At 43.1% G+C, this 20,609-nt stretch overlaps 1 protein-coding gene and 1 long non-coding RNA gene across 3 annotated transcripts in view; both read right to left on the bottom strand.

Moving 5' to 3' along the window:
* Positions 1 to 20,609, bottom strand: part of LOC109400410 (protein bunched, class 2/F/G isoform) — an 864,004-nt gene that overhangs the window by 769,450 nt on the left and 73,945 nt on the right. The gene's annotated exons all lie outside the window — the stretch shown is intronic.
* LOC134285557 (uncharacterized) overlaps positions 2,838 to 20,609 on the bottom strand; it is a 34,785-nt gene continuing 17,013 nt past the window's right edge. The window contains exon 2 of the long non-coding RNA XR_009996469.1: positions 2,838 to 4,137. This is a non-coding gene — a long non-coding RNA (uncharacterized LOC134285557). The remainder of the gene's footprint in view (positions 4,138 to 20,609) is intronic.

Raw genomic sequence — 20,609 nt, 5'->3', positions numbered from 1 at the left:
GAACGAGCTGCTTAGCTTATGAAGTACCCTTTTATGTGAACTTTTGGTTACTTGGTTAAGGCTTCAGCACCGTGTTTACTTGGGCACCTGGTATACCACTTAAACTCCATTGAACCTTTTGAAATGCTGATCTTTTCCTAAAGCTCCCCGGAAAGCCCCCTGACATCTCCTCCAAGGGTTCCTTTCTAGGTTTATTCCTGCTAGGAGTTCCTCAAAGAGCTGTTTCTTGCAGTTGCTTCCACAATTCTTCCAAGAGTTCTAGTTCTTTCGATTTTTGATTCTCAGCAAATTTTTCAAGAATTATGACTCTTTAGCGAATTTTTCCAGAAATTCCTCCTGGAATTACCGGGAGTTCCTTCAATTATTTGTTCATGATTTCCCTCTAAAACTCTCTTGATAGTTTCTCGGGGAACTCTTCCAGGAACTCTACTGGGAATCCCTCCAGGGATTTAGCCAGGAATTCTACTTCCAGAAATTCTGTTTTCTAGGAGTTCCACTAGCAATTTATCCAGGATTTCCATCTGAGATTCCTCAAGCAATTACACCAGTGATTTCTTCCGGAGTTCCTCCATGAGTTCCATCTAGGTATGGCTTTTTGATGAGTTCCATCGGGAGTACCATGAGAAATTCCTCCAGGAGTTCCACCTGTGATTTTTTTTTTCAGTTTTTTTTTTTACAGAAATTCAACACGATATACATTCAGGAGTTTCCTAAATATGCTCCTAGAGATTCTTTTTGATTTTTTTCTCCATGAGTTCCACCTGGGATTTCTCAGAAACTCAATCATCAAAGAGTTCCACCTTGAGAATTCTTCTGGAGTTTCACATGAAATTCATCCAGGAGTTCCACCAGGGTTTCTTTCTTGTAATTCTACGTAGGATTCCTGCAGTGGCTCTACCAGTAATTTCATCTAGGATTTGTTCAAAAATTCCACCAGGGATTTTTCCAACAGGTTCACCTGGAATTTGTACACGGGTTGTAGCTGGGTTTCTCCAGATGTTCCATAAATGATTCCTCCAGAAGTATGTACCACCACCTGGCGCTCTTTAAAAAGTTTCATCTATGTGCTTTCGAGGAGTTCCATCAGGTGTACCACAAGTGATTCCTCCAATAATTGGTACTTTCAATAATTCCACTAGGAATTTGTCCAGAACTCTGCCTGAGATTTCCACTAGGGGTATAATAGTGAAACAAGTGATAATATATTGAATTTCATCGAGAATTCCTGAAATAATTTTCGAAAAAAAAACTTCCGAAGTAGCTGCTGGAGAATTTATCAGAAGAACTCCTGAATGAACAACGACGTAAAGTTCCGAATAAATTCCAGGGGAAACCCTCAGTGTGTATATTTTGAAGGAATTCTCAAACAATTCCTGGAGTCAGTTTCCTCCTGAAATTTCCGATAATTTCCACAAACACGCAAAAAGCTCTCGGAGTGTTTCTCAAAAGCAATCTTCGGAGGCACTCCTAGAGCAAGTCCCGGAAATACTTCGAAAGAAATGCTCGGACAATCGCAAAAAGGAGAAATTCAGAAAAAAAAATTACAGAGGAACTACTCAAAGAATTTCCGGGTGAATTCCTGCAAATCTAGAAAGCATTTTTGAAGAACCTCTTGAAATATTCCCGCAGGAATTCCTATACGAGCTCATGAATAATTTTTCGGATAAACTCTACAGGTAACTTTCGGAGGAAATTCTCCAAGAAGTCCCCTGAAGCCTCCCATTAGTTTTCCTGACTTCCCAGGAGAACTCCTAGAGCTATTCTCGGTGGAAATTCTCTGGGGATTCGATGGGTAACACCTCAAAGTAAAAAGTTCTCGTAAATCGTGAGTTCTGAAAATATTCCCAGATAATCATAAGAAAGGATTCAGACACGAATGCCACATAAGTGGTAAAGTGTCTTTAATAAATATTAATAATAATAATAATAAGAAAGGCTTCTAGGATTTCCCGAATAAGCTCTCGGATGAACTCCCAAAAAAAATTGTGACGGAACTTTAGAACAAATTTGTGAAGCAACTCCTGAAGGGATTCCCGGACAAAATCATCAATTTTAAGAGCAACTCGTGAAGAACCTTCCGAGGGAACTACGGACGAAGTTCTTGGAAAACCTCTTGAAATATTCCTACGAGGGATTTCCAATTGAACCCCTGGATGCTTTCATAGAGAAATTTATGAAGTTTTTAAGAGACTCTATTGAAGGATATTTTTTTGTGATTTGCCTGTAGAAGCTTTCGAAGAAACTTCTGAAGAAATACCAGACACTTTTGAAGGAATTTCCTGAAGTGTTCTATGAAGGAATTCTAAAAAAAAACTCATGAAATAGTTATCTGAATCACTCTAGAAGTAATTTACGGAGAATTATCGAAAGCTTTTCCATGGAGAACTTATCAAAAATTCTTGGAGGAACCTCTAAAGTAATTATCGCAGGAAATCCCGAAGAAGTTCCCAGAAAAAAACTTCAGAAGGGATTCTTGGGCAAGTCCAGAATTTCCTGAAAGTTTTTTTGCAGTATCCCGGAGTAGATCATTGATGAAATCCTGGATGGACCTCTGAAGGAATTGCCAGAGAAACTTTTGAAGAAATTTGTGAAGCTGGAGAAACTTCCAAATGAATTCTTGGAAAAACTCATCAATTTACGGAGCTATTCTTAAAATAAAGAATCTTCCGAACAAACTCTGGGCGAAATTCTTGGAGTAACTCTTGCAAAAATCCTCGAAGAAAATTAAAATTAAACTCCTGGTGGTTTTCTTGGAGGAACTCATAAAGAAACTTATGTAAGAAGCTATGAAGGAACTCTCTGAAAAACTTCAAAAGAAAATTCAAAAAAAAAAAAAATTGAGGAAATTCCCGGAAAACCTTTGAAGGAATTTCATGAGTAGCTCATGAAGGAATTCTCTGTGGAACTCATGCAGAAATTTCTGCAGCAGCATCTGAAGTAATTTCCGGGATATCTGCGGCAGATATTTTTGTGGAAACTCCTAAAGACATTCTCGGCAGCGCATTTGAAGGGGTTCCCGGAGGAGCTAATATTATGAACTGCTAATGTAATTCTTGGAAGAAGCTCAGAATTCCTCCCTGAAGAAAATTTCAGGAAGCAAAATGATGGAACTTTTGAAGGAATTCATAGAGGAAATCATCAATCAATTCCCAGAGGAGCTCCCGAAGAAGATGTCGATATTTTCAAGCTTTCTCCCAGGATTTCTCATGAAATTAAGCTAAAACTTCCTTCAGTATCACCTGGTCGAGACGGTTTTCATCATGAAATTAATCTTTACTTTTCCGATCCATTGGATTAATCGGGTATTTTTTCTGGATTTTAGCAGGACTTTGTCATAGCTTTATTCTAGACCATTTCAAGACATCCATTAGCCTTTCGCAAAACTCCACTTCACACTGCATTTGCACTTCGTATATCTAAATATGTATGCCTAAAACAACTGGTGACGTTGTCTAAAAATAAAACGGACTGATTTTCGTTCCAAATTGTGTGCAAAATTTTTATTTTATTTAGACAAGACTGTTCAAAAAGTGAATTTGGGATGCTGCGAAGGAAATGTCAAATTTCAAAAATTTGAATTTAGTCTGCTCAAATGTCAAAATTTGGAATAGAACGCGACCGTTGAATACGAACTTGTAGCTCCAAGCAACTTCCACGTTGCAACAGACCTACTCATCCAGCCGCCGACTATCTCAGGCAGGATGTTCCAGAATTTGTTGGTTATTGTGGCAGCAACACGCTCTGTTCTACCTGGTTTCGCCGAAAAATCATTCTCAACAACACGCCTCAGTCCTTCTCGAAAAGGAATTTGTTTGGTTCCCTTTTTCTGCAGGTCATAGTTAACCGAATTCATCCGAACAGCGCCTGTTTTCAGTTCCATGTTTACTTCGCTTTCTTCGGCGCTACTGAACCAATCTACCTCTTTGGTTTGCTTTGCTTCTACCGGAAACAGTGCATCTTCTCTTCACAGTTTGAACATCCTTCTATCAGTTAAGATGTGAGGATTGTAACTTATCTTACAGATTTATGCTGTGTATTTTGGACACTGCAAACGTGTGTTCGAAGGATTATTGATTAACTTACGATCAGCTCACTAGACGTTGTTTAAAACAGTTAGATTTGTCACAAGACACGTACCTGCAAAGAAAAAGAGATAAAAATATGATTAGAACTCAAAGCATTGTGAGTAATTCTTATGATTCTCAGAGTGGCCGAAATTCACAGTGATTAATCATAACTTAACTAGCTTCGTCATTGTATCATATATATGACGCCCTAAATTCTCAAGAATCACTTCATAACGATCACATTCCCAATCGAAAATGACAAACCGCTCTCAAAACAAAGACATTATCCACTTTCGTTTTCGTTTAGTCATCCGACAACAACGACGGGTGACGACGCTGACGACAGCGAAAACAAAACATCAACCAAATTCTCGCGAATGAAATTCGGCCGACACGAAAATTAGGCCAGCCGGCAGTAGCATTCTCATAATATTCTCACACACTCGGCCGCCGTAGCCGATCGCCTTCGGTCGAAAAACGCGGCCCGAAAAGATAATCGCTCCGACGAAATTTGACGACCGGCCCCAAAACAAAACACCCGAAAAATAAAACCCCCTCGTGTAAACAAACGTGCGCTCACTGCCGTTGCTGCATGCCCATCGCGAAAGCAAAAGTGCATCTCCGCCTCCTCCTCACTCGTCACGATTCACCACCGTCGTCCAGCGTCGCCATCGTCATCGTTCGTCTCACGCGATTGCAAATAAAGTCAAAGTAGGCGCTGCACGACTCTCAACCTCACCTTCGTCCACCCCCTTCGATTCGACGCTTGATGGTCCGACCATCGGCCTACTACGATGTGGATGCGATGCGAGCAGAGCACCCGACCAAAACGACGCGATCGGGGCCGGATCACAACGTCCGAGGCCATAAAGTCCCGGGCATTAAGTCGCGTTTTTTTGCGAAATAGCATCCAAAAGTTTGGATGCGTCATAATATCCTATGTGCCTTCTTTCCTTGGACTTCGTGGCGTATCTGCAAGTTCGGACGTTATGCCCCGAAAAAATGCGCCATAAAGTCCTGGGACTTTATGGCCTCGGACGTTATGATACTGCGCCGACGCGATCTCAATCACGTCGAATTGACGGACGGACGATGCAGCAGCAGATGCATCGGCTTGGTGGCCCACTTTTTCGGACGCCCGCCGAAAATTGCACATCCGCCCGTCGCACGCGGTGGTGGTGAGTGCCGAAAATCGCCCATCGTCATCGCGCGCGTGGGGTGTGCGGTGGTGTGCGTGAGTGTCCGAAAATTTTTCGGGGGTCGTCGTTGTTGCTGTTGTCTCCCTCATCCCATCGCCGCCGATTCGATGCGTCAGCGTCGCGTCGTGTAAAATTTCGGGTGGCGGCAACGATGGGGGATGCTGATTTGACGCGTGAGTGTGCGTGAGCGACCCCCCTCGACGACGACGACGGTTGTCTTGTAGGTACGATTGCTGCGATTCTTCGCGCGTATTGTGGTGTATCATGATGGTGGGGCACACAACAAGAAGACGCCGTGCCGCGCCGCAGCAACAAGACATTCCACCTTGGGGTAGGTCATGGCTGACCTGGACCCGGACCTGGGTTGCGTGGGTTGTCATCAACACCATCGTCGCCGCCGAAGTGGCGTCGCATCGGTCGCGTCTTTTATTTATTGAGTGTTATTTTCGGCGGTGGTGAAGCGTGAATCGTGCATGCATGTGGAGATGGTGTGAGAAAGTCGTAAAACCGAGGCGACGAGACGGACTACAGTGTTGTTGGTGATTTTGGTGCTTTCGTGCTGTTGTTGTTGTCGCGCGTTGTCTGTAATGAAGTGAGAAGATTATTTTCGGCTAGGTCGCGGTCGTTATCGAGTCGTTGACTTGCCGAATGGTTGTTGGTTTGATGGTGATTTTGGATAGGTTAGGGTTTAATGGGAGCAGCGTCGGTGATGAATTGTTTGCAGATGGCGTCTTCACGGGATTTGGTGAGTATCTTTTGACGGAAGCAGTTGAAACTAAAACTATAAAACTGTTGTTGGCAGATAAACTTTGCTGAAAGAATATTGTAACTACCGTTGTACCTAGATTGACTAAAAGAGAGGCACTGTGTTGATAGCTGGAAGAAGTTATGGGCCCAGTGGCGCATTGGCGGAGTTCAAGAAGCGAGGAGACCAAAATACAGTGTATATATTTCCAAGAGACGATGCGGAGAACGATATCCGATGAGGTACCAACAGGATATGCGACTGGATGTCAATATGTATTTCATAAGGCATCGAGAGTCGGTGAGGGGACCAATACTCGTTGAGGGCCGACGATAGTTGGGAATCTGCGTTGAGAACTGACGTAGTCGCTGGCTGATCAACAGACGTAGGAGCTGCTTGAGGCGGCAGAAGGTTCGTAAGGTGGAAGAAGCATAGAGCCAAGAGGAGCTTGGTACTGAAAGTAGGTCAATTATGAAGTAGCTTGGGAGCCAAGAGGAATAAGGTGTCCTTGGATAGCTCGAGACGCGTGGTACCTGAAATACTGTGTTGAAGACGAGTGTTGGAGTAAGTACATCCTTGGATTAAATAAAAGAGAGGCACTGAGTTGGTAGCGCAAAATGGCAAACGAGTCTCCCTTTTTTTTTTGTAGCATTCGTAGCTTCAACAGGTTATAGGCCCAAAGAACCACTGGTTGGAGAAGCGAAGAAACCTAGTACAAGTCTAAGAGGTTATGTAGAGACGGATACCGGATGACATGCCTACACACTAAGAATAAATCACCGAATTCGGTGAAATTTCACCGAAATCTCAACAGCAGAATTTTCGGTGAACTGTTCGGTGATTTTTTGATTCACCGAACATACTGTAAAGAATAAAAATGCTCATTTGTCAAATTCACCGAACATTTCGGTAGGTTTTACAGCACTTTCTGTGGATTTTTTTACAAGTTTTCGGCGATTTTCCAATTGGGATATTTACGGATCACCGAACTATTCGGTAAATTTCACTGCTTTCTCAAATCAAAACCATATTTTTTTTAATTTGAAATACTTGAAATATTTATTTATTACGCTGGTCAGTAAGTTGGCAATAACACGCAAATTCACGGAACGAAAGTGGCTTTTGTCGTTCATGGGATGTTGCTCTACCCAACGCGATGACGGATCCGGGAACTGCAATTCAACAGAATAACTACAAAACCTCTATTATGGTTGAGAAATTAGTACTTACTGAGAATACCAGCAACCCGCATCTCGTACTTCAGTTGAAAATCGTAAAATCTTCATTTTTGCTGTTCTGCTGTTCTATCTTTAGTTTACCGATGACATTGTTACTCTCACGCAAAAAAACCTGTTAATTTTTGACAGCTCGCTCTTGGCAATTCGGTCGACTACTGGTTTCACAGAAGTTCGGTAAAAATCGCAGCGTACGGTGAAAATGTTAATGTTCACCGAATTGTAATGTAAAAATTTCACAGAATTTGGTAATTTGTTTGCATTCACCGAATTTTCTGTGAAGTTGTGACAGTTGGATTGGAAAACATCAAATTTCACAGAAAGATCTGTGAAAACATATTTTACAGCTTTAATTCGGTGAATTCTTTCACAGAATTCTGCGATTCATTCTTAGTGTGTATATGTGATGCGACTGGGTTCAATATTCGTAGTCGTTGAGATGAGGGGATCAGTACTGGTTAAGACTCGAGGACCGTGAGAGACGTGTGCTGAGAAGCAAGGTGATTGAGGCGTAGGGTGCTGTTAGACAGTAGAAGCTTGATGGCAGAAGAAGCTCGGTTACGAAGGAGCTCGGTTGCCAAGGAGCTAAGTGCTAGAGGAGCTCGGTATGTAAGAGCAGAAGCTTGGTACTTGGAGGAGTTCGCTGATCATGAGTAGCTCGGAGCTCGTCAGACCTCAGGTAGTGTGCTGAAAAGGAGTATTAGAGAAGGCTCAATCCTGAGGTACATAACACACCTCATTGAAGCTAGGTACAAAACTATTTCAACAAACAAGGAGGATTGATCTTAATTCGTTTCAGTTCCAATATTATTTTCTACAGTTTCTATTGTACTACTTGAATCTGTGGTAGTCTTCTGTCTAAAGCTCTTCAGCTTTCCGCGAAAAGCTCTTAGACTTCTATAACCTACTGTACGACTTCTTATGACAATTTTTTTGTCTTTATTAAAGAGATGTTCAGCCCTAGGCTGGTTCATCTCTGTCCAATGACAATTGTTACGAATTCCAGTGAGAAATTTAATGATTTTTAGTGAGAAGTTCGACGACTTTTGGTAAGAAGCCTGACGGTTTCTTATGAGAAGCTCGATGGTTTCACATGAGAAGCTGAATGGGCTCTTTTGAGGAGCTTAACCTAGAGCTTGATGGCTTCTAGTGAGAAGCTCCATGAGGGCCTGTAAGAAGCTTTACGGCTTCCTGTGAAAATCTTGACGATTTTCTGTGAGAGTATTGACGACTTCTTGAAAAATGCTGGATAGGATCTCAAAAGAAGCTTGACTGATTCTTGTGAGAAGCTTGATGGCTTCTTATGAGAAGCTTAATTATTTTCTGTGAGAGCTTCGAAGATTTTTTTTTGAGAAATTCGATGATTTCCTGTGAGAAGCGGAATGGGTTCCTGTGATTAACTCGACGGATTCATGTGAGATGCTCTAGGGTTTTCTTCCTGTGTGTCTTCCTGTGAGAAGCTCCACAGCTGTTATGTGCTGCGATAATCTCGAAGACGTAGTATCAGAAACTCGACAATTTGCTTTTTTTTTGTTTTTATTAATGTGTATTTTAACTTATAGCTAATTCTACCCTTTCGACAATTTGCTGTGAGAAGCTCTTGAACTTCTTCTACAGGGATGACCTACCTTTAAGAAGATCTTAGGCTTCCTATGAGAAGCTCTACAGCTTCCTGTAATGCAATTTGATTGACGCTTTTCTGTGAAAAGCTCGGTGGTGTCCTATGAGAAGCTCTACAGTTGTTTGTTAAAAACTCGATGGCTTTCTGTGAGAAGCCCAGATAGTTTGTGGATGAAATTCCATCTACAAGTATCTACAAGCATCTACAAGTTTCGGGGAACGTTTCAAAAGTTAATGAACTGGAGTACGAATGTTCCTTGGTTCTGCTAAAGCTATCAATTTCGGTGACCACAGGGAAGTGGCCCACGACGGAAGCAAGAGGCTCGATCAGCGAGTTCAGTTCAGGTCAGCTTCCAGGAGAAGCTCCGAGAGCTTCCAGAAGAAGCTCCGAAAGCTTTCAGCAGAAGCTCCGAGAGCTTCCAGGAGAAGCTCCGAGAGCTTCCAGGAGAAGCTCCGAGAGCTTCCAGGAGAAGCTCCAAGAGCTTCCAGAAGAAGTTCCGGGAGCTTCCTGGATCAGCTCCGAGAGCTTCCAGGAGAAGCTCCGAGAACTTCCGGGAGAAGCTCCGGGAGCTTCCAGGAGAAGCTCCGAGAGCTTCCAGGAAAAGCTCCGAGAGCTTTCAGCAGAAGCTCCGAGAGCTTCCAGGAGAAGCTCCGAGAGCTTCCAGGAGAAGCTCATAGAGCTTCCAGGAGAAACTCTTCAAAGTGTCCAAAATCCTCCAGAAAGCTACCAGAAAAGCTCCGGAAAGCTTCCAGGAGAAGCGTCGGACAGCTAATAGGAGAAGCGTCGGACAGCTACAGGTGAAGCACCAAGAGCTTCTAGGAGAAGCTCCGATAGCTTCCAGCAGAAGCTCCGAGAGCTTCCAGCAGAAGCTCCGAGAGCTTCCAGCAGAAGCTCCGAGAGCTTCCAGCAGAAGCTCCGAGAGCTTCCAGCAGAAGCTCCGAGAGCTTCCAGCAGAAGCTCCGAGAGCTTCCAGGAGAAGCTCCGAGAGCTTCCAGCAGAAGCTCCGAGAGCTTCCAGCAGAAGCTCCGAGAGCTTCCAGCAGAAGCTCCGAGAATTTCCAGCAGAAGCTCCGAGAGCTTCCAGCAGAAGCTCCGAGAACTTTCAGCAGAAGCTCCGAGAGCTTCCAGCAGAAGCTCCGAAAGCTTCCAGCAGAAGCTCCGACAGCTTCCAGCAGAAGCTCCAAAAGCTTCAGCAGAAGCTCTGAGAACTTCCAGGAGAAGCTCCGGAGAGCATCCAGGAGAAGTTCCGAGAGCTTCCAGGAGAAGTTACGAGAGCTTCCAGGAGAACTTCCGAGAGCTTCCAGGAGAAGCTCCGAGAGCTTCCAGAGGAAGCTCAGAGTGTCTCCAGAATAAGCTCCGAGAGCTTCCATGAGAAGCTCCGAGAGCTTCCAGGAGAAGCTCCGAGAGCTTCCAGGAGAAGCTCCGAGAGCTTCCAGGAGAAGCTCCGAGAGCTTCCAGGAGAAGCTCCGAGAGCTTCCAGGAGAAGCTTCGAGAGCTTCCAGGAGAAGCTTCGAGAGCTTTTAGGAGAGGCTCCGAGAGCTTCCAGGAGAATCTCCGACAGCTTCCAGGAGAAGCTCCGAGAGGTTCCGGGAGAAACTCCAAGTGCTTCCAGGAGAAGCTCCGAGAGCTTCCAAGAGAAGTTTAGAGAGCTTCCAGGAGAAGCTCCGAGAGCTTCCAGGAGAAGCTCCGAGAGCTTCCAGGAGAAGCTCCGAGAGCTTCCAGAAGAAGCTCCGGAGAGCTTCCAGAAGAAGCTCCGAGAGATTACAGAAGAAGCTCCGAGAGATTACAGAAGAAGCTCCGGAGAGCTTCCAGGAAAAGCTCCAAGAGCTTCCAGGAGACGATCCGAAACTTCCATAAGAATCCCCGAGAGCTTCCAGGAGAAGCTAAACGAAAGCTTCCAGGAAAAGCTCCGAAAGCTTCCAGAAGAAGCACCGTGATCTACCAGGAGAAGCTCCGAGAGCTTCCAGGAGAAGGAACGAGAGTTTCCAGGAGATGCTCCGGAAAGTTTCCTAAAGAAGCTTCAGAAAGCTTCCATGAGAAGCTCCGAAAGCCTCCAGGACAAGCTTCGGAAAGCTTCCAGGAGCTTCGGAAAGCTTCCAGAAAAGCTTCGGAAAGCTTCCAGGAGAAGCTTTGGAAAGCTTCCAGGAGAAGCTTCGGAAAACTTCCAGGAGAAGCTTCGGAAAGCTTCCGGGAGAAGGTCTGGAAAATTTCTAGGAGAAGCTCTGGAAAGTTTGCAGGAGAAGCATCGGAAAATTAAAGAAGAAACTCTTGAAAGTTTCCAGCAGAAGCTTCGGAAAGCTCCCATAAGAAGCGTCGGTAAACTTCACGGAGAAGCTCCAGTAAGCTTCTAGGAGAAGCTTGGGGATGCTTCCAGGAGAAGCTCCGGAATGCTTCCAGGAGAAGCTCCGGAATGCTTCCAGGAGAAGCTCCGGGAAGCTTCGAAAGCTTCCAGAAGAAGCTTGATTAGATTCCAAGCGAAGCTCCAAGAGATTTCAGAAAAAGCTACAAGAGCTTCCAGGAAGCTCTGAGAGCATCCAGGAGAAGTACCGAAAGCTTCTAGGAGAAACTTCAAAAGCTTTCAGGGGTTGTCCTTTCCAGGTTCCACGAGATGCTGTGAAAGCTTCCAGCAGAAGTGCCAAGCTTTCAAAAGAAGCACTAGAAGCTCCCAAGCAACGCTCCGAAATCTTCCTAGAGAAGTTTCAGCAATCGCACAGGAGAAGCTTCGGAAGCTTTTTGGAGAATCTATGACAGCTTCTTCAAGGTGCAAAAAGAATGATTACTGTTGCAATAAACATCAAATCACTAATTCATATTAGATCTATTCTGTTATCCTCATGATAGTATTCAATCGCAAATCGTACCGCCTGCTGAGCATCCATAAAAGTTATCGTTTATCTGTCACGCAAATCGCAGCTTTGTTCGGCCGATCCCACCTGAATACTAATTCCATTGTAGTAAGTGCGATTGCTGTGGTTCTGCTCCAAACACTTCACGGCGTCACAAGTCAGCTCACAAACCGACGACGCCGCGACGATTTAGTCTTGAACTTTACCTGAAAACAGCCCCGGCTTGATTACCTGCTTCCAGTCCGAAGCTTGGTGGTGGCGACGGCGGCGACGGCAACCAAACCAGTTGTTAATTTGATTAATTTCAATAAATTTAAACTTGAATTTTCCAAGTGCATGAGAAACGGTGTACAACACGGCTACCTGCTAGATTGCGCGAGGCGAGGGCTCACTCGTTTACAGCGACTGCTGCACGACTACCAAGCAGCTGTGGCGTAGAAGGGTGTATGTCGTGTCGTCGTCGGTACCTACTCGACTCTGGGTAAGTGGTGCAGTGAGATCAAGAAATGACGTCCACGACCGTGACTGTTTGCCGCCGCCATTCCTCTTGCGGCAGCTTACATCCTCCGCTCCACGAAGCGGTTCAGGGCAGCGGGGCAGCGCGGACGTCAACCACGAATAGATGAGCCGTAGTCCACATGAATTTGACATGTTTGGGAAATTGACACTTTTGGGCACTCTGACAGATCTGGGATGTGCACGACATTAGAGAATTAGTCATTACCATAAGTTATTACTTAAGTAAAACGTGTAAAACTAGCAAAGGGTTCTCAAAATTTTAGCGTGCAATCGTTCGAAATTACACGACAACGCGGAGATAGCAAATAAATCAGTAAGAAATTGTGTAAGCAATCAATTTACAGCACAAACAATTTTGGACGTGTTTTTGTTGTGAGCTACGGTGATTTTGGCTTTTGCTGGCCCCCTGGTTCAGGGTGACCGTGTCCGTCATGACAATTATCCAGCGAAGCGGAAGTTTACCACCGCACCGAACCGATCGATTCCGATTGCGTTTTGATCGATTGATTGTCAAATTCTGGTCCAGGGGCAGCAAGGGTGGAATTTGGGTCGTCGAGCGCTGCGCGCTCCAAATCGCAGTATGTCACGATGCCGCCGTCAGCCAGCCAGCCAAAGCTAATGACCATAATGTGAGAGAAGGCGTATGCTCCTTTTACGGAGCGCCTGCTGCGTTTTTTTTATTTCCAGCAATTTATTTTTATTCGTTCGCCGGGACCATGGCGATTGCTGCACACACAGCGATAGCCACGCCTACATGTGCGTCACACGGCGACGGACGGCCACAGTAGACCACCCCTGCGAGCTCTTTGACAGCTCTGCGGAAGAACGACCGTCGCAGGGGTGGATTGGAGACCGCGCCGAAGGGCTGCGAACGAAAAAAAAAATAGACAAAGCAACCGATTGTTTTTAATTATTTTGCAACTGACGGTTAAACGATAAGTTTATGCGACTGCGACTGCAGTCATCCCGGAAGGGCCTCGACTCTTGCCCGGACTGCTGCGGGATGCGATGCGATACGACTCGGCGTTATCGTTCGTTGGCATCTCCTTGAACTGTCAACCGGCGCCAATGGCGGCCGACTCCATGTTTGAAATTTCACTCGCTCGCAATTGCAGCAGAGCAGCTTTGCGTTTGCAGCTTGCAAAACACATCAATGTTAGCGATTTAGCTCGCGCGTTACACCATATATGACGTGAAGAAGAAGGGCCGCCGAACACACACCAACGCACGAATCGCCTTCAACGACGACGACGACGATCGCTCGTTCGCTCGCTCAGTAACTGTTTGCAATGCTTATAAAGCTCGACATGTTGTAATCATTAATCAAACTCTGCACATTACATTCTCCCCCCCGTCGGACCCCCGACGTCTGCGCCCCTCGCCGACCACAGTTGTAGAAGTGCAATTGCAAGTGACTTGTCTTGCTGCATTTATTTGTGCGGCCAATTCGACCCTCGCGAGCCCGAGATAATGCGCCTTCTAATCGCACTACCCTATTCGAGCAGCACTACGCTGCTCTATCAAATCCCTGCCCGGTGTATAGTTTTTTTTTCTTTCTGTTCAGGCTCTCTGCATTTATGGATTTCCAATCGGCAACGTTTCTAAAAGTCTAATCAATGCCCCGAGCCGAAGGGCATTGCCGCCTCGATAACGACTATGGCGGCTAATCGATTCCGAATCGCGGAATTAGCATTCCGATCAGTCATCGTTCTGCTGTTTTTTTTTCGCTTCTGTCACATAGAGAAGGGAGATGAAAAAAAAAAAAAAACGATCGAAACGATCAATGAAGGTCATGTGTCATTCAGGCTTTTCATCCGATTGCATTGTGTCGCCCCTCAGCTGTCAAATAGAAGTGCTACGTTGAAAAAATCTCTCAAAACTAGCTGAGAACACTGCTTAGAAGAAGCTGAGAAAGCTTCTCAAGTGAAGTCTGGGAACACTGCCCAAAATTAGCAGATAACGTATTTTAGAATAAGCTGAGAACGCTTCACAGAAGAAGCTGAAAACGTATATCAAAACAAGCTGGGAACGCGTCTTAGAAGAAGTTCCTAAAATAAAAAAAAAAGTTATTCAAAATTAGCTGAGAACGCTTCGCAGTAGAACATTGGAAAGCATCGCAAAACAAGCTGAGAACGCTTCTCAGAATAAAGTGAGAAACACTTGTCTCAAAACTTGGCTTAGACTGAGACAGCTTTGATATACGCTGAGAACGCACCTCAGAAAACCTGGCAACACTTCTCATAACAAGCTGAAAACGTATCTCAAGATAAGCTGAGAATGCTTCCCAGGAGAAGCTTGAAAAGCTTCTCAAGAGAAGCCTGGGAACGCTTCTCAAAACTAGCGGACAACGTATCTCAAGGCAAGCTCTCAGAAGAAGCTGAAAAAGCTGTTAAAAATAAGCTGAGAACGCTTCTCAGAAGAAGCTCAGGAAGTTTCTCAGGATAAGCTAAGAACGCTTCTAAAAAGAAGCTTTTAACACTTCTGATAAGAAGCTGAAAACATACATCAAAACAAGCTGGGAACGCTTCTTAGAGGAAGATGAGAATGCTTCTCAAAAGAAGCTGAGAATGCTTCTCAAAACTAGCAGACAACGTATAACAAAACAAGCTGAGAACGCATAAAAAAACTAGGAACTCTTCTCATAACAAACTGAAAACGTATCTCAAGACAAGCTGAGAATGCTTCTCAGAGGAAGCTTGGAAAGCTTCTTAAGAGAAGCCTGGGAACGCTTCTCATGACAAGCTAATAACGCTTCTCAAAGGGTGCTTGGAAAGCTGCTCTAAACATTTCTTAAAACAAGCTGGGAACACTTTTCAGAAGAAGTTCAGAAAGTTTCTCAAGAAGAAGCTGGAAGCGCTTCTCATAACAAGCTTAAAACGTATATCAAAACAAACTGGGAATGTTTCTCAGCGGAAGGTGAGAATGATTCTCATAACAAGCTGAAAGTGCTTCTCAAAAACGCTAAGAACGCTTCTCAAAACTAACAGACAACGTATCTCAAAAGCAGCTGAGAATGCTTTTCAGAAGATGCCGAGAACGCTTCTCAGAAGAAGGTTAAAAAGCTTCTCAGGAGAAACTGGAAACACTTTTCTCAAAACTAGTGCACAACGTATCTGAGAACGCATTTCTAGCAAGCTGGGGGCACTTCTCATAATAAGCTGAAAATGCTTCTCGAAAACGCTAAAAACTCTTCTCAAAACTAGCAGACAGGGTATCTCAAAACAAGCTGAGAATGCTTCCCAGAAGAAGTTGAGAACGCTTCTCAGAAGAAAACGAAAAAGCTTCTCAAGAGCAGCTGGAAACACTTCTCTCAAAACTACGTTTACCATAATCTGCTGAGAACGCATCTCAAGAAAGCTGGGAACACTTCTCATAACAAGCTGAGAACGTATCTCAAGAGAAGCTGATAATGCTGCTCAAAGGAGGCTGAGAAAGCTTCTTAGAAGAAGCCTAGGAACGCTTCTCAAAACTAGTAAACTAGTATCTCAAGCGAAGCTGATAGATAACGCTTCTCAGAGGAAGCTGAGAAAGCTGCTCGAAATAAGCTGGAAACGCTTCTCAGGGGAAGTTTGTAACGAGCTGAAAACATTTCTCAAAACAAGCTGAGAACACTTTTCAGACGAAGCTAAGGAAAAACACTTCTCAGGAGAAGCTGGGAGCACTTCTTATAACAAGCTGAAAACGTATATCAAAACAAGCTAGGAACGCTTCTTAGAGGAAGATGAGAATGCTTCTCAAAAGAAGCTGAGAAAACTAGTAGACAACGTATATCGAACCAAACTGAGAACGCATCTCAAGAAAGCTGGGAACACTTCTCATGATAAGCTGAAAACGTATCTCAAGACAAGCTGAGAATGCTTCCCAGAGTAAACGTAGAAAGCTTCTCAAGAGAAGCCTGGGAACGCTTCTCAAAACTAGCAGACAACGTATCTCAAAACGAGCTGATAACGCTTTTTCAGGAGAAGCTGAGAACACTTCTCAAAAAAGGCAGACAACTTAACTCAAAATAAGCTGAGGACGCATCTCAAGGAAACGGAGAACACTTCTCAAAAATGGCAGACAAAGTATTGACCAATCCAAATTCCTGTGTGGTAGTGGTTTGTGTTCAGATTTCCCGTGTTAATCTATCTGTAACAACTTTGTAAACATCTTTTGTTCTCACGTATATGGATAGGCTTGCATTAGGTTTCGCAAGACATTTTTTGGACAACTCAATTAAAAAAAAGCTTAGAATGCATCTCAGCGAAGTTAGGAACACTTCTCATAACAAGCTGAGAACGTATCTCAAAGCAAACTGAGAATGCTTCTTATAGAAAGATGAGAGATCTTCTGAAGAGAAGCCTGGGAACGCTTCGCCAAACATGCCGACAACGATTCTCAAGACACACCGATAACGCTTTTCAGAAGAAGCTGAGAAACTTGCTCAAAAAGAGCTGGAAAAGTTTTTCAGGAGAAACTTGGAACAGCTTCTTGTAACAAGCTGAAAACATTTCTCAAAACAAGCTGAGGGCGTTTCTCAGAAGAAGGTGAGCATGCTTCTCAGGTGAAGCTGGAAACACTTCTCTCATAACTAGCAGACAACGTATCTCAACGCATCTCAAGAAAGCTGGAAACACTTCTCATAATAAGCTGAAAACGTATTTCAAGACAAGCTGAGAATGCTTCCCAGAGGAAACTTAGAAAGCTTCTCAAGAGAAGCCTGGGAACACTTCTCAAAACACGCACACAATGTATATCAAAACAAGCTGACAACGCTGCTAAGAAGAAGCTCAGAATGCTTTTCAAAACAAGCTGAGGACGCTTTTTCAGTAGAAGCTGGGAACACTTCTCAAAAATGGCAGACAACTTATCTTAAAATATGCTGAGGACGCATCTCAAGGAAGCTGAGAACACTTCTCATAAATGGCATACAAAGTATCATAAAATAAGCTTAAATCGCATCTCAGGGAAGTTGGGAACACTTCTCATAACAAGCTGAAAACGTATCTCAAGGCAAGCTGAGAATGCTTCTTAAAGAAAGATGAAAGAGTTTCTCAAGACAAGCCGAAACGCTTCGGAAAACTAGCATACAACGATTCTCAGGACAAGCCGATAACGCTTTCCAGAGGAAGCTGAGAAACTTGCTCTAAAAAAGCTGGAAAAGTTTTTCAGGAGAAGCTTGGAACACTTCTTGCAACAAGCTGAGAACATTTCTCAAAACAAGCTGAGAACGTCTCTCAGAAGAAGGTGAGCATACTTCTTAGGAGAAGCTGGGAACACTTCTCTCATAGCTAGTAGACAACGTATCTCAACGCATCTCGAGAAAGCTGGGAACACTTCTCATAACAAGCTGAGCTGATAATTCTTCCCAGAGGAAACTTAGAAAGCTTTTTAAGAGAAGCCTGGAAAAGCTTCTCAAAACTAGCTGGCAACGTATCTCAAAACAAGCTGATAACGCTTCTTAGAAGAAGCTTAGAATGCTTCACAAAACAAGCTGAGATCGCATCTCAGGAAAGCTGGGAACACTTCTCATAACAACGTATCTTAACACTTCTGAAAACGTATCTCAAGGCAAGCTGAGAATGTTTCTCAAAGAAAAATGAGAGAGCTCAAAAAGATCCTGAAGCTTCTTTTAAAATTGTTAACAAAGTTTCGGAAATGCCTACCAGCACTTTCTTACAATTTCCTTCATGCTCTACTTCAGGAGTTTCACCCAGTATTCCCCCTCCAAAGATTTGTTCAGGAATGCCCGCTAAGATTCCTGGTGGAATTCTTCTCGAGAATTCTTTCAGAATTCTCCTAAGAGCTTCTCCATGTATTTTTCCGAAATTTGTTTCTAGAATTTTAGTTTGAGGTTCCTCCTGAAATGCTTAAGAGGACATTCTCGGAAATCCATTTCAGATTTGCTCAAGAGAATGTCCAGAAGATTTCCTCGACAATCCCAAGCAGCACACAAGTCACAAAGGAGTGTCGACAGCGCAGGTTTCCTGTCCAACCAAAAACCTGCGCTGTCGATACTCCTTTGTGACTTGTGGGCTGCTTGGGATTTGTTCTAAGATTTGTTTTAAGAATTCCTCTGGGGATTTCTTCAGACTTTCTTCAAGAATTTACTTTGAAAATTCCTTTTAAGTTATTTTGGAAAATGGCAGCAGAAATAATCAGATGATTCCATCATAACATTTTTGGGAGATTTTTCTAAGAATGTTCCTTCAAACGATCTTTCTCCAGAACGTACTTCTCCAGAAATTCCTCCGATGATTTTGTAAAAGGTTTCTTCAGAAATTTTACCGAGAGTTCTCTCCAAGAATCTTCCTGGAAGTTCATCGAATATTTGTCCTAAGTTTCACCCAAAAAAATCTCCAAAGATTCTTCCAAAGTTTTTTTCAGGAAATTTTCAGAAAATTTTCCTAGGCATTTTTCGGAAAATTTTATGAAAATCCCGCCGGAAATCTTTCCAAACAATCATTGGACGAATCCTCAGAAAATTTCTCCAAGAAGTTCTTCAAAAATTCTCAAGGGTTCCTCAGATCTTTTCTAGGCATTCCTCGGAGGATTTTTTCTAAAATTTCTCCAACATTTCTCTCGGGAAGTTCCATTAATAATTCCTTCACTAATAATTTTCGAAATTATTTAGAAATGTTTCCAAAAATAACCGTAGATTATTCAACAATGAATTTCGTTTGAGGATTCCTCCTGAAATGCTCAAGAGGAAATTCTCGGAGGGCCCATATAGCCGAGGCGGTAAACGCACGGGTATTCAGCATGACCATGCTGAGGGTGACGGGTTCGATTCCCAGTCGGTCCAGGATCTTTTCGTAAAGGAAATTTCCTTGACTTCCTTGGGCATAGAGTATCTTCGTGCCTGCCACACGATATACACATGCAAAATGGTCATTGGCAGAGGAAGCTCTCAGTTAATAACTGTGGAAGTGCTCATAGAACACTAAGCTGAGAAGCAGGCTTTGTCCCAGTGAGGACGTTACGCCAAGAAGAGAGGAGAGGAAATTCTCGGAAATTCGTTCAAAGTTTGCCCAGCATTTGTCATGGGATTTGTTTTATGGCTACTTCTGAGGAATTCTTCCGGAATTTTTCGAGAATTTATTCTGAAAATTTCATCGAAGTTACTTGTACTGCAGCAGAAATTTTCAAATAATTCCAACAAAGCATTTTCGACAGATTTGTCCAAGAATTTTCGCTCGGCCGCTCAAGGCTTATTTTGGAAATTCAGTCGATGATTTGGTAAAAGGTCTCTTCAGCAACTATACCGATAGTTCTTTCAAGGAATCTTTCTGGAAGTTCTTCGAATATTTGTCCAAAGTTTTATCAAAAAATTATCTCAAAAGATTCTTTCAAAGTTTTTTTTCAGATTTTTTCCAGAATTTCCTTCGAAATTCTTCCGCAAATATTTTACAAATTTCTCCTAAGAAAGCTCCCGAAATGCCTACACTTCACCAGTGTATTCGTGTCTGAGAGAAATGTCTTCGCCCTTCAGTCGTTTTTGGGCATTTGTTCAGCAATTCCTCGTCCCAAAGTTCATGCCAGGATTCTTCACAAATCCTTAAGAATCCCTCCAGAAGATTTCTCCTGAAAATCTTTCAAGAATTTCTCCAGAAGTTCCTCCAAGGATATGAATTCTTAAATTTCTCCGAGACTCGGACAAGTCGGGAGATATTCTAAAATGTCCCGGAAGATTCTTTCAGGAGATATTTCAATCAATCTTTTGAAAACAGCTCCAAGGATTCCTATAAAACTGTTTTGAAAAATTCTTTGAAAAAAATATAAGAATCCCGCCTATTTTTGAAAATAGAGCATCCGTTTTGAATATTTCTAAATTATGCTATTCCGTGGGGTTTCTCAAATATTTTTTGCAGCATTACCTTCGGAGTTCCTGGAAAGTCACCATTCCTATCGAAATCAATCTCTTAAAGAATCTTCAATAATTTCGTCATGGAAATATTTGAAACATTTTGTTGAAAAAAATTCATAGATTAATTTAAAAAAAAATTCGAGCATTCTTATAAAAAAAACCATAGTACTTCTTTCGAAAATTTGAAATTCAAGAAATAAAGCCAACAACTTCCGTAATTCTGAAACGAAGCTTTCTTTAGCATTTCTGTTATGACATACGTAGAAAATACCGTCTGTATATTCCGTCAAATGAGGAAAAATCTATACCGTTTTGAAAGGTATTGGAATTTGCCAAGAAGCTTTTATTAGAAAAAAAATCAGAATTCCTGCCGAATATCTTTAAAAAATCGGTAAATGCTCCTGAAATTCTTCAGACAGCTTTTCAAGGAAATAGCTTGGAAGTATTTCACAATTTTACAATGCATCAGTGCTTTTTTTGAGAATTTTGCCAAAAAATATGATGGAAGCACAGGAAATTATCCAAGGCAAAA

The sequence above is a fragment of the Aedes albopictus genome, chromosome 1 (genome assembly GCF_035046485.1).
Source record: "Aedes albopictus strain Foshan chromosome 1, AalbF5, whole genome shotgun sequence".
Taxonomy (NCBI): domain Eukaryota; kingdom Metazoa; phylum Arthropoda; class Insecta; order Diptera; family Culicidae; genus Aedes; species Aedes albopictus.
This window is presented reverse-complemented; position numbering and strand designations above follow the sequence as displayed.